Source organism: Saccopteryx bilineata, chromosome 5 (assembly GCF_036850765.1).
Source record: "Saccopteryx bilineata isolate mSacBil1 chromosome 5, mSacBil1_pri_phased_curated, whole genome shotgun sequence".
NCBI lineage: Eukaryota > Metazoa > Chordata > Mammalia > Chiroptera > Emballonuridae > Saccopteryx > Saccopteryx bilineata.
Window position 1 is genome coordinate 171,422,552 of NC_089494.1, and position 20,548 is coordinate 171,443,099.

General features: G+C 36.5%; 1 protein-coding gene across 1 annotated transcript in view; it reads left to right on the forward strand.

Moving 5' to 3' along the window:
- The window catches only part of COL25A1 (collagen type XXV alpha 1 chain), a 603,455-nt gene that overhangs the window by 424,349 nt on the left and 158,558 nt on the right, over positions 1-20,548 (forward strand). The window lies entirely within an intron of this gene.

The following is a 20,548-nucleotide window of genomic DNA, read 5'->3' on the forward strand; positions in this document are numbered from 1 at the left end:
ACTACTTGTAAGTGAAATACCCTAATAACAGCTAGTGTGCATACACTGTTGAGTTATCTTCACTTGATAAGTGTAAACAGAACATTCTACAGTAATTAGCCCTACTCATTATGGGCCAAAACACTGCTAAAAGTCAACAATACCTTTCCAGTGTCTATTAGGTTCTTTATAACTGAGTACAGTGTTTTGCAACATAAAGGCCATGTGAATTCCTATTGAATTTGGCCTTTTCTGCAGTTAAACTTTATGTGCTATTGCATAAATATGATATATTATAGATGAAAATATTAATGTATTTTATATTTTTTATCCTTCATCATGTTTGCATAATACTTATTTGAATTTCTTATTTTTTATAGATTTTTAAGCAGATAAAAGGTGTTATACAATTTAGCATTCCAGGGAGGAGGGGCATTCTTTATTCTTCTCAAATGTGGCTCTTTTAACCATTATAACACAATGGTGAATGCTTTGTTGTTACCTTGGTAGTGCCAAGTCCTCTGCTCCACATCTGTGCCTTATTACCCAAATGTTCAGACATACTGTTCCAATGATGTAGTGGCTCCGTTCAGACATACCTCTCAATTTTCTCATGTCACTAACCTCAAAAGTGAGTATTTGGTTGAAGAGAGTAATTTTTTACAGTGGAAAAGCACACTTAAAACTTTCAGGTTGAAATACAATTGTGTAGGATTTTTTTGTCACTGTGTAATTATTGAATATGTGTGTATTACAGTAGAGGTTTTATTGCAAAGGGTGTAGTCAATGCAAATTTGAAAAGTGTGTAGTCTTTTCTCCTCATGTTGATTAAACTACATAAAAGTTATGCCGTGCTTTACTTTCCTTGCTATTCTTCAGCCATTCTTTATGTAGAAATGATTACACTTCAGAGCATTTTGTTTCTCATGGCAGTTATTCTATCTAGCTGATGACTAGCTTCAAGGTAAAAGCTCATTTTATGGTCAAGGAGATTAAACATTATGATATATGTCATGAATGTGGATGGAGTAAAATTCTAATAACTTTAAATGATTAGAGTAGAACCACTTACTCAAGATGTGGTGATTATTTCGCATGGCATGTCTCCATGTATTGAGTCTCATTTCTTTCTACACGCAATATCAAAATCACTCAACTTGCCCTTTCCAGGTAAGAGGGAGACTGTTTCCATTCTGAGAAATCTTCTTTTGGCAAAGGAAGTGAAGGGGTGGTTCACAGTTTAGCTGTCATCAGTATGCATGCAGTCCTTATTTTCAAAAAGGTGTGTTGGCTTTCATCGTTCTAAAAAGTGATGATTGATTATAAAGCTAGGCCAAATTTTCAGGATGAAACCTGACACCATGTGAAATTCACCTGGTTTCATGTTGCAGTACAAACTAAGACTTGGACCAGGTTTCTTGGAGGTTTGGCCAAAGTTCATGAACTACTTTGATGAACCCAGACTGCTTTTCATACAGATTTTAGCCAGTTTTCACACTGACTGGGGCCAAGTTTCACACAATTCAGGGGCTATTCAGCATTTCAGGAAGAAAGTAGGTAGAAAATGATCCCATTTTCCCTGGATTTTGCTTTGTAATGAAGGAATTTGGATTGGATTAATAATAATGTAGGACAAATCTCCATGGGTAAAAATCTAAATGTCCTAGAAAGTATACAAGAAAGAATGAGAACCTACTGAATTGCCTATCTTTCTCAGATTCTTAATTAGAAGCAAGGCAGGTCACATTCAGTGCTCTTAGAATTTTATAAATACTTCTTTCTAGTAAGACAGTATCAGCTACTTATTACTTATAAACTAAATGAATATAAAACATTCATTTTATTATCCTAATATGATAAATCAAAGTAATTTAGGACTAGAAAAGTCTTTAATTAAAATTAATTTTACTCATATCTTCTACAGGCATACTATTCTAGCTGATGTTGATAGAAACTCTCCATTTAAAAAATGTAAATCTTTGTATTTGAATATCCTGAACATTTTTATCCTGTGTATATGTTCTTGTTCTCATTTGTTTACACTAATTCATTTCCCTCCATCATTTCAGTTTATGGGATCTATCCTGTTTCCTTGAATATGAAGTTCTGTTATTTCCCTTTTGCTCTCCAAGTGTGAAACGGGAATATAATAAGGTATAATATGTGGATCAAAGCAGGAAAAATATTAATATTAAGGATTAAGGTGAAAGTATCTTCAAACTCTTGGATGCATATTTAGCAATATGGATTGAGCATCTACCATGTTCAAAATACCATACATAATACTATAGAGACTATAAATGTGTTGACTTCTTTCTCTCTCTCTTCTCTACCACTAAATTCAACCTACTATCATCTTATGTTCCTGATTACTGTCATAGTCTTCCAATTCATCTTGTTTCCGCTCTTAAGCCTATATAATCCATTTTCTAGAGAGCAGCCAGAGAGATCATTTTACATTGTAAATTAGATCATACTACTCAATGTTTTAAACCTTAGAATGAAATACAAACCACTTTAATTTAGATTTGGCCCCTGCCTACCTCTATCAACCCATCTCACACTGGTCTTCCCCTCCACACACTGTGCTCCAGCCAAACTGTCTTCCTTGTCTCCTTCACATACACCACACTCACCCCTAACTTGATGATGAATTTCTGTTTGCTCTTCAGGTCTTCTTATGATTGGGCTCTTCTTATCATTGAGATTTTATCTCAGATACCTCCTTATGGAGAACTTTGCTGACTATCCAATCTAAATCTGAGATTATCCTATTTGTTTATTTATTTATTTGCCTGTTATTCATCAAAGATAATGTAAGTACCTGGTCTGCCTTGTTCATAGGGCAATAAGGACTTGATAAATACTTGTTGCATGTTACAATAAAATATTATTGCATCATTATTCCCTCAAGGATGTGATCATCTCATGAGTACCTGAATAAAAAACTATGCTGAGTATATGTTATATGCAATAAATAGCTATGCCAAAAGATGCTAGAAAAGTGAACATTCTTTCATTTTATTATTTTTTGACAGTCCTCCTTCCAACTCAATTTATTTTTTCTCTGAATTTCTTTTTTCTTTATTTTTTAATTTAGAAATTAAATTTAAGGGGATGTCATTGGTCCATAAAAACACATAGGTTTCAGCCCTGGCCGGTTGGCTCAGCGGTAGAGCGTCGGCCTAGTGTGCGGAGGACCCGGGTTCGATTCCCGGCCAGGGCACACAGGAGAAGCGCCCATTTGCTTCTCCACCCCTCCGCCGCGCTTTCCTCTCTGTCTCTCTCGTCCCCTCCCGCAGCTAAGGCTCCATTGGAGCAAAGATGGCCCGGGCGCTGGGGATGGCTCTGTGGCCTCTGCCCCAGGCACTAGAGTGGCTCTGGTCGCAACATGGCGACGCCCAGGATGGGCAGAGCATTGCCCCCTGGTGGGCAGAGCGTCGCCCCTGGTGGGCGTGCCGGGTGGATCCCGGTCGGGCGCATGCGGGAGTCTGTCTGACTGTCTCTCCCTGTTTCCAGCTTCAGAAAAATGAAAAGTAAAACAAAACACATAGGTTTCAGGTAAACATCTAACTGGAGACTGGAAGAGCTGTCACTTGAGCTAAGACTTCATAAATGGGTAATCTTTAGAAGATAAGATTAAGAGCAAGATGTTACATGTGCCAGGAGGAAGAAAAAGCATAAATTACAGGATTCATTTAGGGAACTAGATTCCATTTACCAAATAGAAATATAGAAAAATTATATCTGAATTATTTTTAAGATTCTATTTACTGATTTTTAGAGAGGAGAGATAGAGAGAGAAAGGAGAAACAGGAAGCATCAACTTGTAGTAGTTGCTTCCTGTATGTGCCTTGACCAGTCAAGCCCAGGATTCTGAACCAGTGACCTCAGCGTCCTAGGTCAACACTTTATCCACTGCACCACCACAGGTCAGGCCTTAAGGTCAGGCCATAAGTTTTTATCAAAGTTATGTTATAGAGCATTTTGAATATCTAGTGTGGTAGGCAATTAGGAGCCATTGAAGATTTTTTATTACATCATTTGCTATATATCACCACCAGATTATTTGGTGTTATTACCAAATGTTCTTTATATAAATCTTTTTGGTTGTCAATGTAAGAAATGTCCAAACCTGTAGGGGTTTTTTATAAGAGTTTATTTGAGCCTGAATGACAACATGCCTGTAAGCAAGTTCTCAAATCTCCATAGAATGACAGTTCTGCGGTTCATTTTATACATTTGGAATTAAGGAGGATACATGTTGGGCAGATAAAATATATTATGCTCACTTTGTTAAAGATGGCACTGCCCACGTGCAAGCTCATCTCCCAGGTGATGATATTAGTTGCCCTTATGCCTGGAATAGGTGTAATTATATTAATGTGTGTTGGGGGCAGGCTGTGGGCAGGCAGGATCCTCGTAGCCTGGAGCTTGGTTTTAGGACTAAGCCTTTCCCACCCTTTTTGATGTGGGGTGGACTTTGTATCAGAGACTTCCCTATTTTGTATTGGATTAAAGGTTTTGATTTCTTCACTATAAAGTGGGGGCAGACCAGGAGCTTGCTCTCTCTCTCAATTCCTGAGATTAGCATTAGAGCAGAGAGCAGGTTGGAGAGCACAGTAACACCACGTGGAGAAAAGGAGAGGTAGCCATGTAGAGTGCTGAAAGAGAAGCCAGTTAGTGCAGAGTTTGTGCAGGGAGAAGAAAGGAGATGGGGAACAGAGGTGAATAAGTCTAGTGAGCTAGAAACCTTTGATTCTAGGAAACTCGGATAAGTCAGTAGCTTTGTGAGCGCAAATGAGTGGATTTTGGAGCCCAGTGTGTGTTTTTACTTGCCCGCCATGTGCAAGCTAGGATTAAAGATAATGGCCCACCAGTTCGTGGCTCTGTTGTTTCATTACTGTCTGCCCAAATCCAATGCGAACCTGGATGGGCCAGGCAGCTGTGATGGTGGCTGCGGCTACTGGCTTTACAATACATTAAGAGGAATACCTGAAGGTAGGAGAAAACAAGGATAGGGAAATCTCTGTGATTGTATTACAGGACAGTTAACAAGAATATGTGCCACCTTGAGTGTGGTTACCCCTCTAAGGGGTCTAAAAAAGAGGATTACTCTGGCGTTTCAAAGGTGTGTTAACCTAGATGCACAATGACAAGTCTTGCTTAAAGCAAAGATAAACCTTTTATAGGGCTGGGATGTATCTACCATGACCTGCCCATGATCAGATCACAATTTTTTTTTTTTTTTTTTTTTTTTGTGGCAGAGACAGAGAGAGTCAGAGAGGGACAGATAGGTACAGACAGACAGGAAGGGAGAGAGATGAGAAACATCAATTCCTCGTTGTGGTTCCTTAGTTTTTCATTGACTGATTTCTCATATGTGCCTTGACTGGGGAGCTACAGCAGACTGAGTGACCCCTTGCTCGAGCCAGCGACCTTGAGCTCAAGTTGGTGAGCCTTGCTCAAACCAGATGAGCCAGTGCTCAAGCTGGCGACCTCGGGGTCTCGAACCTGGGTCCTCTACATCCCAGTCCGACACTCTATCCACTGCATCACCACCTGGTCCAGCAGGTCACCCTTTAAGATTACTTTCAGTCATTGGATTTGACAGATTTATTACAGAACCCCCTTTTTTTGTCCATGTGGTAATAGTGTTCAGTACAAAAAGAAACTGGAAGAAACTGAAATCAGGGAGACCAGGGAGACCCAGAAACTCTATTGGTCCATCAGGACAAGGTCATAAGAATCTGAACTGTAAGGATAACGTCCAGTCCTCAGTGACAAGATGAGCAGAGGGATGGGCTGGCTCAGTCTGGAACAGCAGATACCATTAGAGGTAAGGGGCTGTGCTGAGCAGAAAGTACAGTGTCAGGGTGAGAAGCTCCACAGTAGGAAGGGGCTACACTGGTAAACCAAAGAAGAAACTACAAAGGAGTCACCAAAATATTGGAGAAAAGCACCATGTATTTATGGGAATTAGTTTATTTTTCTCACATAATAAGAGGTTCAGAGAAGAAGGCAGTTGACGGTGTTATTTATATAAGTCAATGATGTTACTATAAAAATCTCTACAAATCTCTTGGCCTTTCAGTCATGCTGTAAGAAGTCCACTTTAAGTACAGCCATCACAACTACGTATATGTCAGCAGGGTAGATAAGGGGAAAAGAGTCCATATCAAGAAAACAATTTTTCCCATGAATTTTATAGTATACTTCTGCTCATATCTCATTGACCAGACCATATCATTTAATTAGGTCAAAGCTGGAAGAGAGCCAAGGAGAATGGGGTTGAAAAGGAAAGTAGGGTCCTCTCACCAGTAGGGTATGCCATAGTGCAAACAAAAACCTGGACAAAGAGGGAATACCAGAGATGACACCAGCAGAGAATGAATCGATAAGAAAGAAGTCTTGGAGCAGAAGGTGGAAGGTGAATTTGATCTGTATTTATATCCAGGGTCTGTGGCCTTGGGTGGAATAGTGGCCAAGTTAAGGTTAGGAAAAAAAATAAAAGCCATAAGAATTGATGACATATTGCCATTTATGACAACATGGATAGACCTTGAGAACATTATACTGAGTGAAATAAGTAAAACAGAAAAAGCAAAGAACTATATGATTTCACACATAGGTAAGATATAAAAATGAGACTTGTGGACATAGGCAAAAGTGAAGTGGTTACCAGAGGGAGAGGGTTGAGGGGAAGGAGTAAAAAGGGATAAATTATATGGTGACAGAAAATTATTTGACTTTGGGTGGTGGGCACACAATGCAATCAACAGTTCAAATGCTATAGAGATGTTCACCTGAAACCTATGTACTCTTATCGATCAATGTCACCTTATTAAATTTAATTTCAAAATAAAAATAATTAATTAAAAAATGTAAAGAAGCTATGGAGTAAAATTGCAGGATACTGAGGTGAAAATTCAATACAAGTCTTGGTGCTGATTGGATTTAAAGGCTGAAGTTGAAAAACATGGTAAAAATAGGTCTGCAGTTTCTGCTTGATAAACTTGGTCAGAACAAAGTCAAGAGAATAGACGAGTTGAATTTTAGTTATAGTGAATTTGTAATCTTTATATATCTTTTACTTGAATAATGTAACAAACAGTTGGAAACATGAGATAAAAAAATCTGAGTTGGTGTCATAACTGGAAGTAAAGGTTACACAGTTGAACTGTCACACAGTGAGCATTGAAACCATAGGACTACAAAATAGGTGGAAGACGGAAGCAAAAACTACTCTAGAAATACACCACATTTATGGAGTGGGACAAAAAAGGGCATCAGCTATAGTGAATATTCAGTGAGAAACCAGGACCCTGCCATCTTGGAGCACTAGAGGAAGGACTACTTAAAGTAGTCCTCAGGAAGGGAGGAGTACAAAACGTTCTTAAAAAAGAAAACCATAGAAATGAAATCTATAAAAAGCTTTTGGATTTGGTATTCTGGAGTCATGGGGATATTAAGAGAATGCATTTTGTTAAGTAGTGAAAGTGAAAGGTTGTAAGAAATTAAAAGGTGAATGGTAGGAAAGTTGACGGTCTTTGAATACTGTTGATGGCATATGATTTAGCGCAGAAATAAGTGGGGTAACTTTTTTGGCATGAGCTTTCTGTCAGTATTCATTTAACCAATTCTGAGTGTACAATTTTAGGTATACTGTAACAACCATAGATAAATTTGGTTTTATTCTATAAGAAACTGAATGTTAGATTTTCACATATGAATGCATCCTGACATTAGAATTTCACTTCCCTCCTTGCTTCATGGTGAGATGTCATTACAAATTTGTCATTAACCTTCAGTTCATTTTTGCAGTCAAACATTGTGCTTCGGCAGTGATGCCTTCAGACTAAATGGTCAGGATGGTGCTTTTTCTGTGCTGTCACTCACCATGTCCATGTTTGTGTTTTTAAATTTCATCTTTGTAGGTTTGTATTTTAGAGTTTTGAGGCTATAACTTTACCCTGTCGCCAAGCAGAGATTAGAAGCCTGCTATAAGGAAGTTGTAGAGGCATTCCTAGACTGAATGAATGTTGGACTAGGAAATAATACCTCACATAATAACTATAACTGCTAATTACTTAGAATCTTATAATTTGCTGAATACCTTTCTAGGTAAGTTGCCCACATCATCTCTAAGCCTTATTCAGTTCAGCAAGGTAGGTTATCAGGGAAGAAAAACCGGAAAAGTGAATCCTGTACTGTGGAATGACTATATCCATATGGGCTGGGGTCAGGCTGGGCAAGAATCAAATTCTATTCTAACTCTGTCACTGTCTGTCTCTATGCTCTTGATAAGGATGAAACAAAATAACATATGAGAAATCTGTACTAAGTTCTCAATAGGCCATAGCTGATTATTTTCTCCGTATTTCACAGGAGGAATCTGGGGTGAGGTACCTTGCCCAAGCTGACATAGTTTGTAGGTGGTAGAAGTGGGATTCACATTCAGCTCTCTCAGCCTCTAGTCTGTGCTGTTCCCAGTGGATAAGGCTTCTTCCTGTCAATAAGGTAGTTATTATAGTCATCAAACTCAAAATGAAACAGTACAGAAATACTAACAATGATAATGATAAATAACTGTATTGAGTTCTCCTTAAAACATGCCAAACACTCTATGAAGACTTGTTTCGATAGCTGTACAAAATACTTTTATTATTTCCACTTAATAGATGAGAAAGCCAAGACTTAGAATGTTGAAATATTTTTTCCCAAGATAACAATGCCAGTCAGTGGCACAGTCAGGATTTGAGTTTAGGAATTGACAGATTACATTTTTTAATATATTGTCTCATTTTTCCTCAAAAGTAACTCTGTGAGTTAGTAACACAAATATTAACATAACCTTTTTTTTTTTCTGATGAGGATTGAGCTCAAACAAGTTAAGTGACTTGGCCCCATTCTTTCCCACATATCTGCCAAAAGTCAATGCTGGAGCCCAAATCCAGACTTAAGGACCTGCTCTCTTTCCACAATGCCAGACTGCCTCTGTAGGCTGCTAGAACCTTCTCAACTTTGAGATTCCATACCTTTGTGAATCAGACTGAAAAGCTACAAAATACAAATGCAAACTAATTGCACTTTTCTTCTTTGCAATCATGATAATCTCAGTCTTTATAACTTGTGCACTGTCAACCCTCCAAAAAACAAACGAATGAATGTACATAGTAATGCCCCGGAACTTGTCTACATGGAGCAAAGGGAGGAAAGGCGATGCTGGCCTGACCCGAGGGGCCTCAGAATACCCAGTTCCCCTGTTACAGTACAATTGTGCTTCTCAGCTCGATGGCATGAATTTTAAAATTGTATAATTAAGATCCTGGTATATTTGCTATTAGTGATTTATTTTTTCTTTAAGATAACCAGTTGAATGAAGTCTAATCTCTGTTGTTTATAATGCTATGTTTACATGTTTTGCAAGGCATTTTTTTATTTTGCTTTTAACTGAGCCTCTCTTTTCAAAAAATTATATTACAATTCATATTCAGTAATAGAACCTGAATGTCAAGTATAAAAGACTCCAGACGTAAAGATTCTCCCACTGTTTCTGCACCCACTGCTGCTACCACCAGCTCTCTTCATTATTAAAGGGGACTGTTGCTTGCCCGGTTCCGAAGGGCCTCTGCCCTCATCATGAACCGCAGTCCTGGAGTCACAGTGGTGACTTAGGGCTTTGATACTAATAATAGCTCATATTTCTTTTCTCTATCTTAGGGATGTAAAAACATAGCCTTAAAAATAAGCAAAGCCATTTTAATGTTTAATACTATCTTTTTAAATTAGGGTATTATGTTGTTCTGAAATAATGGCAAATTTATTAATCAAACTTAAGCATTAAAATGAACAAATACCATGAAGTTATCTTTCAACTATATATTAATCTTCTAATCAGTTGGCTTCCATCACCTTGCCAAATAACACAGAGCCCTGATAAAGAGAAGATTTAGTGGTTATTGGTCTCAACATTATCAGCCAACAGCTGGTTTTAAATGAGTCCTGAGCTCTCACAGTTTCAATAAGCCACCCAGGAGCTCTGCTTAACTATTTTCATAAAATTCTTTTTTCTTTCCAGCGTATTCAAGTAAATTTTCATAACAGCTGGGACTACGCAAAACTGATAGCATCTTAAAAACATCTTCAGCAAGATGGATTAAGTTCCAAAAAGAAAAGCATTTAGAAGTTTATTTTATTATCTTAACCTTTGTTGACTTGAATGATTAAACAGATTCTTTGGCTCTGCTAAAGCAGTTAGGCTTGGATATTAATTTGATGTTCTTATTTACTTAACCCTTGCCTCTCCCTAGCCCTGATGAATACCCTACTCATTTGGTACTGAATGTACCGCTTGCGGAAAGGGAATTGATATAACACAATGGAAAGAAATAAATTGTGAGAAAATTATTTTAATGCTTTCCAGATTCAGAAGAAGTTGGCATGGAAACAGCAAGCTTGTTAAAATTTGCAAACGCTCTTGTTATATTTTATAATCAGAGTTCTATTTTGAATGTTCTGTCATACTTCAAACCACTAAGAGCTGCTGCATTGAACTGAACCCAACAACATTTGTAAATTTGTCCTAACGTAGGTCAATTTAAAAAAATAAATTATTTTTGTAAACAATTGTTGATGTGCAGACAATATTTTTCTTGTAACTCAGTGTTGTAAATTATCTCTCAGTTTTTTATTGTATAGCTGAGCTCATCAAGTGAATAAAGAAAATAGAATTTTGGCAAGGTTCAAGAATTATAATGCTACCTATTTTACATGATTTAAATCTTGTACATTTCTGTCTAATGTAAAAGATGATATAAGTAAACCTATAAACATACAAATTCAGTGTGGTAAAGTTTTATACAAATTATTTGGAAGTGAACACTTTGCTTAAAACAACTTATAAGCACCTGCCACAGCAGAATAGTGGAAAAGCCTGAGTTTTGAGCCTTTAACTGAACATTCTGTTAATGACTGCAGATGCATTGAAATAAAACCAGAATCCAACAGTAAGCATATCCTCTGACAAGGAATTCTGGAGAATGATGCCAACCAGTCTAAAGAGCCATTGGATCTTCTTTCAGTGTTTGTTAATGCAGTAATCTTCAACTATTCATTCCATTTTATTGAGAAGAAAGGAAGATATTCTCCTTTTAAATTTTTTCCATGATTTATATATCTGGACAGATACCTTATAATCTTTTCATGCTAATATGCCCCATTTCACATTTTTCTTAAAAATGAGTGGAATGATAGATGAAATAAAAGATGTATACTTAATATTATTCATTTATATTTCTTTTGTTTAAATTTTTACAAATCCTTCTCTTCATAAATATTTTCTAAATAATTTAAAGAATACCTTGATACATTAATGACCTCTTAAACACAAAACTATACAAAAGATTCTGTTCTTTTTGTCTCATATTTAAGCAAGTTAATTTTCTCTTAAATTAAAACACCAGTCTTAACATTTATTAGCCCATATGATGTGGAGCTAGGACTTGCATTAATGCCTGCAAATGAAGCATATAATAAAATGTGGAGAGAAATATAGATTTGAGGTTGATGACTTTCAATATTACATAAGGAAGAAAAAGTAAGCCTTTAGATAAATATATTAAAATCAGTATGTGAAGTGGACAGCAAAACAAACATACTATAATTAGTAATTTCTATAAATAATGTCTATATGACAAATAGAAAATTCAGCAACTTATAAGCGATTCACACTAACAAAATCCAACATAATTACCACCATTCTTTTTCTATCACTCTCAAATGCAGAATTATAGTTGCAACAAAAATGTTAATGGAGCAGATTAACCAAATAGAAATAAAAAAGTATGAAACAGCAGAATTTTAATGTTCCATCAGGATTTGCAGAAGGGACTAGAATACAAGCCTGTGTTTTTTATTCTTCCTTTCAGAATGGGTGACATAATGGCTTCTGCACTGATAGATCATGTTTAGGGAGAACAGTTCCAGGAGTTCTGAATGAGAAGGGTTTCTGGAAAGTCATTCAGTGCCAGACAGCAGCGTCCTTTCATAAGTACCTGCACTAATGTGTCCAGCAGCTCCTCGGAGCAGACACAGCCTGTAAATCACCAGTGGCAAACAGGACTGGCTTTGTCGGGAGAGAATGTTAGTGGTGAGATCCTACTTCAAATGCATTTCTATAGCGGCTTTGGAGGGAATCAGGAAGCTTTGATTCTCATCCTTAGAAGTCAGTTAAATTCTATTTGAAAAATGGTGATGTTAAGAGAAACCCTGAGTCCAATTGTTTTTTATTGGCACAAATAAAGCTTTTCTTAAGTGAGATTGAGAGAAAGAAAGAAACAGGGAAGAGAGATGAGAAGGATCAACTGGTATTGTATCACTTTAGTTGTTCATTGATGCCTTGATCAGGAGGCTCAAACCAAACCAGTGACCCCTTACTCAAGCCAGTGACCATGGGATCATACCAATGATCCCCCACTATCAAAACCCTCCATGTGATATCAAAACCCTCCAATGTGGCATTCAAAACATCAAGGATCTAGTAACATAGTACATTCTTTCCAGGACAGGAACTTTAGTTAACTACAGGCCTAAAGGTGTACATTAGAAATTAAGATAAAGAAATGACGGTGAGTAAGCAAGAGGAGAGAGAAATCGGTGTAGCAGTGGCAATGTTCTGGCTTGAAGCCTGTGTGATGTGAGGTGAAATAACAGGAACCAACTCTAACCTTGGGAAGTTCAGGGGAAAAACAGGTGTTAATTGCTGCCTCATTCACCGAGTCTTCAAGAGAACACGTCAGCCTGAATATGCTGAGTTTATTGGCAGGCAAAGAAACAGATAAAAGAGACACCATCAGAATTTTAATTAAGAAAAACATTCAATTGTTTTTTAAAATATCTTTGTTCCTTGGGCCTTTAGTCGGGCTTATTTTTAGAAGCTGACTTAATCTGTTTATTTAAACTATTGAAATTTTGGCCCAACTTTGAAATATCTCACCCAAGACTTGACCCCAGTATGACTTAGAGGAGGTCATTACTGTGTGAGGTTTCCAGGATCGGAAAGGGAAATTCTTACACTGGTGAAGCAGGAGGTATGGAATGAAGGATCTGACTGAGGGAGCTATGCCCAAACCCAGGACATACCAGAGCATCTGCTAGAGTATGCCCAGTGCTAAATTGCATATGCTGTCATAGTTTGTCTTTTTCAAGGTTTACAAGTTGTTTCTCATAGTAAGAATTATCAGACACTTGCCTTTTCTCACAACCAGTCATTTAAATTATACTGTATGTCAGGGGTCCCCAAACTTTTTACACAGGGGGCCAGTTCACTGTCCCTCAGACCGTTGGAGGGCCAGACTATAAAAAAAAACTATGAACAAATCCCTATGCACACTGCACATATCTTATTTTAAAGTAAAAAAACAAAATGGGAACAAATACAATATTTAAAATAAAGAACTAGTAAATTTAAATCAACAAACTGACCAGTATTTCAGTGGGAACTATGCTCCTTTCACTGACCACCAATGAAAGAGGTGCCCCTTCCGGAAGTGCGGCGGGGGCCAGATAAATGTTTGGGGACCCCTGCTATGTGTTTGTACATATATCAGTACTTATTAACAGGAAGTATTCTATCTATAGAGATATTTTATGTACACATCTATGTGTGTGAATATTTATGCAAAATAGCATTTGCTTATACTATCTTTATGAAACAGACTTCTCCACAAGTATAGATTATTATTGACATATAAAAGATGTAAACACTTACAAATGTTAACCTACTCTAATTCCTATTAAGAAAAGATAGCCTGACCAAGTGGTGTCACAGTAGATATAACCGTCAACCTGGGATACTGAGGACCCAGGTTCAAAACTCCAAGGCTGGCTTGAACTTGGGCTCATCTGGTTTCAGCGTGGAATCATGGACATGACCCCGTGGTTGCTGGCTTGAGGCCCAAGGTCGCTGGCTTGAGTCCAAGATCCCTGGCCTGAGCAAAAGGTCTCTGGTTCATCTGGATCCACTCCACCCTCACTCCCCTACCCCTATCAAGGCACCTATGAGAAAGCAATCAATGAACAACTAAAGTTCTGCAATTACTAGTTGATGCTTCTCATCTCTCTCCCTTCCTGTCTGTCTCTCCCCACTACCCCCTCTCTTGCACATGCTAAAAAAAAAGATAGGCAAATATTCAAATCCACCTGGGAAGTTTTTTTAATTAAATTGATATATCTTTCTTAACTTTATTTTTATTTTTCTATTCAGTATAGCTTTTCAGAATTGCTTAAAGAGAATGTAAATTCACTTTTGATAATTTAATGCTTAATTTTTATTCTTTCATACTTACCCTGAATACCATTTCAAAGTTCCTTTGCAAAGTTAGAAATGATCATGGTGACATTCCTGACTATTGTATCAAACATCTGCTCTGACTTCCAGTAGAGTTTATTGACTGAGCTTTTTTGCAATAATCCTTAAGAGACAAATACTTGCCTTTACTTGAATATCAGAAAAGCTTAAGATTTATTCAAAATCCAGTTGCTTCTTAGCTATATTATTTCTTTATATCTCTTAGTGTTCTAGGAAGTTAGAAGCTCCTAGAACTGTGATGGCAAACCTTTTTATTAAAACTGCCCACTTTTTCAGTGCTGGTCAACCTGGGCCAATCATGGCACCGTTTGGTTGCTCCGATACCATGAAAGCTGGAACACCCACTAGTGGGTGGGCGGGAGGGACCAGGTTAACCAGCACTGCAAAAGTGGGCAATTTTTATAAAAAGGTTCGCCATCACGGTCCTAGAATGTCAGCACCAACATTTTCTTTAACGAATATAAACTCTTTGAGATGGAAGGCACTCTAACATAGTTCTTGGATGGCTTGCATTAACATGTTATAGCAGCACCTTGTAATTTTTCAGTCTTAATTCTTCTTTACTCTCAATTATCTACTAAACAGTTATTTGAGAAGGTAAACAAAGGAAAGATTGTGAATCATTAGCATTGTTTTTTATCAGATGTTTTAAAAACTGAAAATTATTTTGTCTTCATTAGCATGGCTGATATTCATCTTATGACAAAAGCTGTTAGCTACAATGTAAACGTTTCTATTCATTGTTTTACATTTTTTTGATAGTATGTCTGTGTTGTTTAAAGAATTTATAAGCCATATGCCAATCAGTATAATTTTGAGGATGAAAACAATAGTAAGGAATATTTTACCTTTTACTAATATGTTATTATTTCTCTGCCAAGTAGGTAACTAGTTTAAATTAATAACTTCTCCCCCTATATACACTTTCATTTTCTGGCACAGATAAATATATATTACCATATTTCCCCATGTATAAGACAATTCCATGTATAAGATGCACCTTAATTTTGAGGCCGGAAATTTTTTTAAAAAATGTATTACTTAAAGTTATTGAGCTCAAGTTTTATTCATCATAAAATTCATGCAACTCCTCATCACTGTCAAACTTCCATCCATTAGCTTGTCCTCATCTGTGTCTGATGATGAATCACTGTCTTCAACAATGAGCGCAAAAACAAGCACAAAAAAGTGGGAAATGCAAGTAAAAAAATCTACAACCACTCTATAAGATGCACCCAGTTTTTAGACCCCAAATTTTTTGGAAAAAGGTGCATCTTATACATGGGGAAATACGGTATTTCTGCTTTGATAAATTAAAGTTTCTAAAGAATTTCAGTATTAGGATAGTCTAGGATACAGCATTACAGAGCTATTCTATTTGGGGGGGGGGTTGCTCGGTACAAAATTACTTTTCAGTCTTTCAATTTTTTGTTTAGTAGTCATTCATAATTATTCAATAATATTATAAAAGGAAATGAATTTTGAAGAGTTACAGGAAGGAGAGAATATTTGGAGATCTATTAGACATTTTGGATTTGTTCATAAAATTAATGTAGAGATTTACAACTTCACCTTTCATTTTACACTTTTAGGCAGAAAAGTCAAACAAAATCAAAATGGAGAAAGTTTGCTATGTCACCACTATAATGTTGAATGTTAAAGCTGTAATTCTATACTGGTCTGTGGTATTACTTCCACTTTGGAGCCATATAGTTGTAATAAAATGTGTCAGAGAAGAATGCAAAGTTTGAGTCTTGGTATCTACCCACAATTGTAAGTAGTAACTGTTATAATAACTCAGGATTTTTAGAATGTGTCAAACGAAATGTGCCAACAGGGTTGTAGTTTGAGAAACTATCACAATTCATAGGGGATTTCTTTTTAGGATGGAGAGTAAGTAGCACACTTGTTTGAAGCAGGGGAAGGAAATTCATTGTCTTTATTTTTTCTTATTTTTAAAATGTGTACACTGTTTTATGCATTCTTCCCTCTGTGTTTTGAATTAGTATTTCTTATGAGACAAATTAGAGGCTACAAAGTGGTAACCTGTGGTCCATTCTGATGTTGGATAAATTTTCTTTGGCTTTCCCAAACTAGTTGCTAACATTTTAATACTGGCAATTTCAGATAAAATCTTCTTTTTTTATTTCTTTTTGAAAACTGGAAGATCTGGTACCTCTGGGTATAGCTCCTTTTATAATTTCAGTTGGCTGAAGCTGAATGAAATCTGTTTACTTTAGATGAAACATGCATTTTGCTTTACAGGGACATCCAGCCCACTTCACTCATTTACATATGTGCACAGTCCCTGTTGGTATTGGAGTTGCAATACCTGAGTTAGGTATTAAGATGATTTTGGCCCTGGTCAGGTAACTCAGTTGGTTAGAGTGTCATTCTGATACTCCAACGTTGTGGATTTGATCCCTGGTCAAGGCACATACAAAAATCAACCAATGAATGTATGGATAAGTGGAACAACAGATCAGTGTTTCTTTCTGTCTCTCTCTGTCCCTCTCTGTCCCTTTCTTCCTCTTTCTCTCTAAAATCAATCAATAAATAAAAAATATTGAAACAATTATTTTGCTTCCAATATTTTGATGATAGAGTTCATCAGAATATGCAGACACACAGGTAACACAACAACTAATGGCAAATCATTATGTTCTAGGAAGAATATTACATTATTGTTTCTAATTTAATTTACATACCATTTGTTTTTTAAATTAATTAGAATTTTCCTTGCATTGATGACTGTCAACCTATGGTACTATAAAATTATTTTATTAGTACACTAAGTCTGTTCAAAGATTAGAAATAGTAAAAAAAAAAAAAAGAAATAGTACTAATTCAAACTTGGTTTTATATCAAGATACCAATATAATTTATGGTATCTTTAAAATTTTTGTTGAAACATTAATTGTAGAATAAGAGGATTTTTAAAAATTACCCCAGTTTTATATAGAATAGTATAGTAATTAATTAACATGCAAAGAATATTAAAAAGACAAAATACAATTTTATATTTATAAATTTTTAAAGTTAAAAACAATTCAGACTTTGAAGGCTTAAACTTCAGAGTCATTTCTTTGAGGAAAAATGTGGCCCCAAATTTTAGATTTTTTTTAGGTTTATTACTAAAGATGATGTAACTTAAAATCTACATAGGTTGTAGCCAAAGTTCCTAAATATTTAGAATCATAATATAAATTTTGTTACATTTTTTATTTGACTCAAATAATTTTCTTTATAATATTAGTCAGTTTACTTCTAGAAACAGCCATATTTTCAGGCACTATATATTTTTTTCTGAGTTTTTGTTGTTCTGGTTGTGTCGTTGGAGTAATGGAAACATCTCCCCTATATTTCTGACAAAATTGCCCTTGATAAAAATTGTCCTCCTTGATAAAAATAAATAAAAGCCCGCTTTGTCTGAGTACAACAAATACAGAATTTAAGGTGTGGTCCAAAGGATTAAAAAAGGATGGCATAAAAAAGGATTCTACAAGATGGATTATATTCCTTTTATGGAAAAGAGTTATATGCACTTGCAACACTATTTTATAGTGTTTTTAACTGTTGGATGATAATATAGAAACTAAAAATTGCCTTTATTATTGGAATTATAAATCTTTACAGTAATGCCAGATAAGGTTTCTAGATAATATTGATTTTTCTATATTAAAAGGGTGGTGAGGAGGAAGACAGTATGGGCAAAATAGATTCACTTTTTACTATGAAATTTTAATTGTCTCTTATAACTGCAAAATAAACCCATTTCACAGCCAGCCGATTACCTAAAAACTTATATAAGGCAGCCTGAGCTCAAGGTTCCCAATTTGCATTCACACACCGCTGGTGGCAAGGAGATTACTCTTACAAAGCAGACTATTCTAAGTATAGACATACATATTATATAACGTAGAATTACATAGTATATAGTGATATGTATTATAAAGCATTTCATGATTCATTTAACAAATGTTTATTGTTCCTTTGTTTGAATCAGTGTGTGCTGGTCTCTACTTCCTATACATTGCCTTTAGTCCTGCTTTCTGAATTAATTCCTCTTACTCATGACATTCCTTAAGTGATTATATGGAAACATTGTATGAAGCTTAAGGTTAAAATGAACCCCAAAGCCCTGCTAGTTCAAACCCTCATTCACTACATCCTGCAACTAGTACTGGCCCAACATGAGTCTGGATACACCCTGTAATGGTGGTGCTGATGCTCTCCATGTGGTTCTGAACTTACTGAAAATAGCTCTCATATCCTATCTCATCTTCTCCTGCTCCTTCATCCATTCCTCAGGTGATGGTTTTGTGTCTTCTTATTCTCCTAGTTGTTCTCAGCATATATTTCTGTCTGGCTCTCATATCCTGTCTCATCTTCTCCTACTCCTTCATCCATTCCTCAGGTGATGGTTTTGTGCCTTCTTATTCTCCTAGTTGTTCTCTGCATATATTTCTGTCTATCTATGTTCTCCTTACAGGGTAATGCCTTGAAATTAAACACATTTATTCAGGCACAGCCTGCCCCAAGTGGAATATCACCCACCTGCTTATGTTTCTGTTTATGTTAATATAGCCTGAAATTGATTACCTTGAAACAACATTGGTAGTCGTATTATATATTGATATTTGTTTATGTCAGCTTAAATTCTCATCTTTTTTTTTCACTGTTACTAAGCTTTAGCCCCCGATTGTATATTGATATAGCACCTTTATTGGACCAAAACACTTTTTCTTACCTTTATTTCCATATAATTAATATACTTTATCCTTTGAGATTTTCTCTGGAGTCTGATTCTGCCATCCAACAAATATGACATCTCTTCTTCTGTTTCATTTTATGGATATCTGAGATATAGACATTGAAACAGATACACATGTATAAAGAGAAATCACTCCCAGATCCAAGTATGAAAGACTAATTCATGGATACATATATTGAATGGAGTAAGACTGAGAATGTGAACTATGTGATTAGTTAAACTGTATTACCTAGGTAAATTGTTTAACCAGTTATAAATCCACTATTTTTAATGGTTTTCAGTTCAGGTTCTTCAACTTAGTATCTAAAAATAATATAAGAAACCTTTATATATCTCTTGCTATAATCCAATTACATTGGCACATTCACCTTCTAATAATCCTTTTAAAAAGGAAATAAATTGTATTTTAAACTGCACTTTTTCCCCCAAAATTTTCACCAATAATCTTTTTCTTAATTGAATTTATTAAGGTGACTAGTTAACATAATTATACAGGTCTCAGATGCCCAATTCTACAACATATCTCTGTACGCTGTGTTTTACCAGTCTTTTTAATAATCAATTTTCATCTTGACTTACATCAATAAAAGTTTACAGATCTGTCTATATTTTGCAAGATTTATCTTCCTTCCTTGTTTTTTCTTTTTTTTCTTTTTTTTTTTTTTTTGTATTTTTCTGAAGCTGGAAATGGGGAGAGACAGTCAGAAAGACTCCCTCATGCGCCCGACTGGGATCCACCCGGCATGCCCACCAGGGGCGGCGCTCTGCCCACCAGGGGGTGATGCTCTGCCCCTCCGGGGCGTCGCTCTGTGGCGACCAGAGCCATTCTAGCGCCTGGGGCAGAGGCCAAGGAGCCATTCCCAGCGCCTGGGCCATCTTTGCTCCAATGGAGCCTTGACTGCGGGAGGGGAAGAGAGAGACAGAGGGGGGCGGGGGGTGGAGAAGCAAATGGGCGCTTCTCCTATGTGCCCTGGCCAGGAATCGAACCTGGGTCCCCCACATGCCAAGCCGACGCTCTACCGCTGAGCCAACCGGCCAGGGCCCTTGTTTTTTCTTCTATTACTTCTTTTACTTTATACAGTTTCTGGAAAATGATCTGAATGGTTTAATAATTTTTTTGCACTTGTTCAGTATTTTGAAAGTCATTTTCTAAGGCTAAAGCCAACTAAGAGAGTCATTTCTTCAGACTAATTTAGATTCTCAATGTTTTTTTGGTTTCTTTGTTTTCTTTTTTTGTATTTTTCTGAATTTGGAAACGGGGAAGCAGTCAGACAGACTCCTGCATGAGCCCGACTGGGATCCACCCGGCACACCCACCAGGGGGCAATGCTCTGTCCATCTGGGGTGTTGCTCTGTTGCAACCAGAGCCATTCTAGTGCCTGAGACAGAAGCCACAGAGCCATCCTCAGCGCCCAGGCCAACTT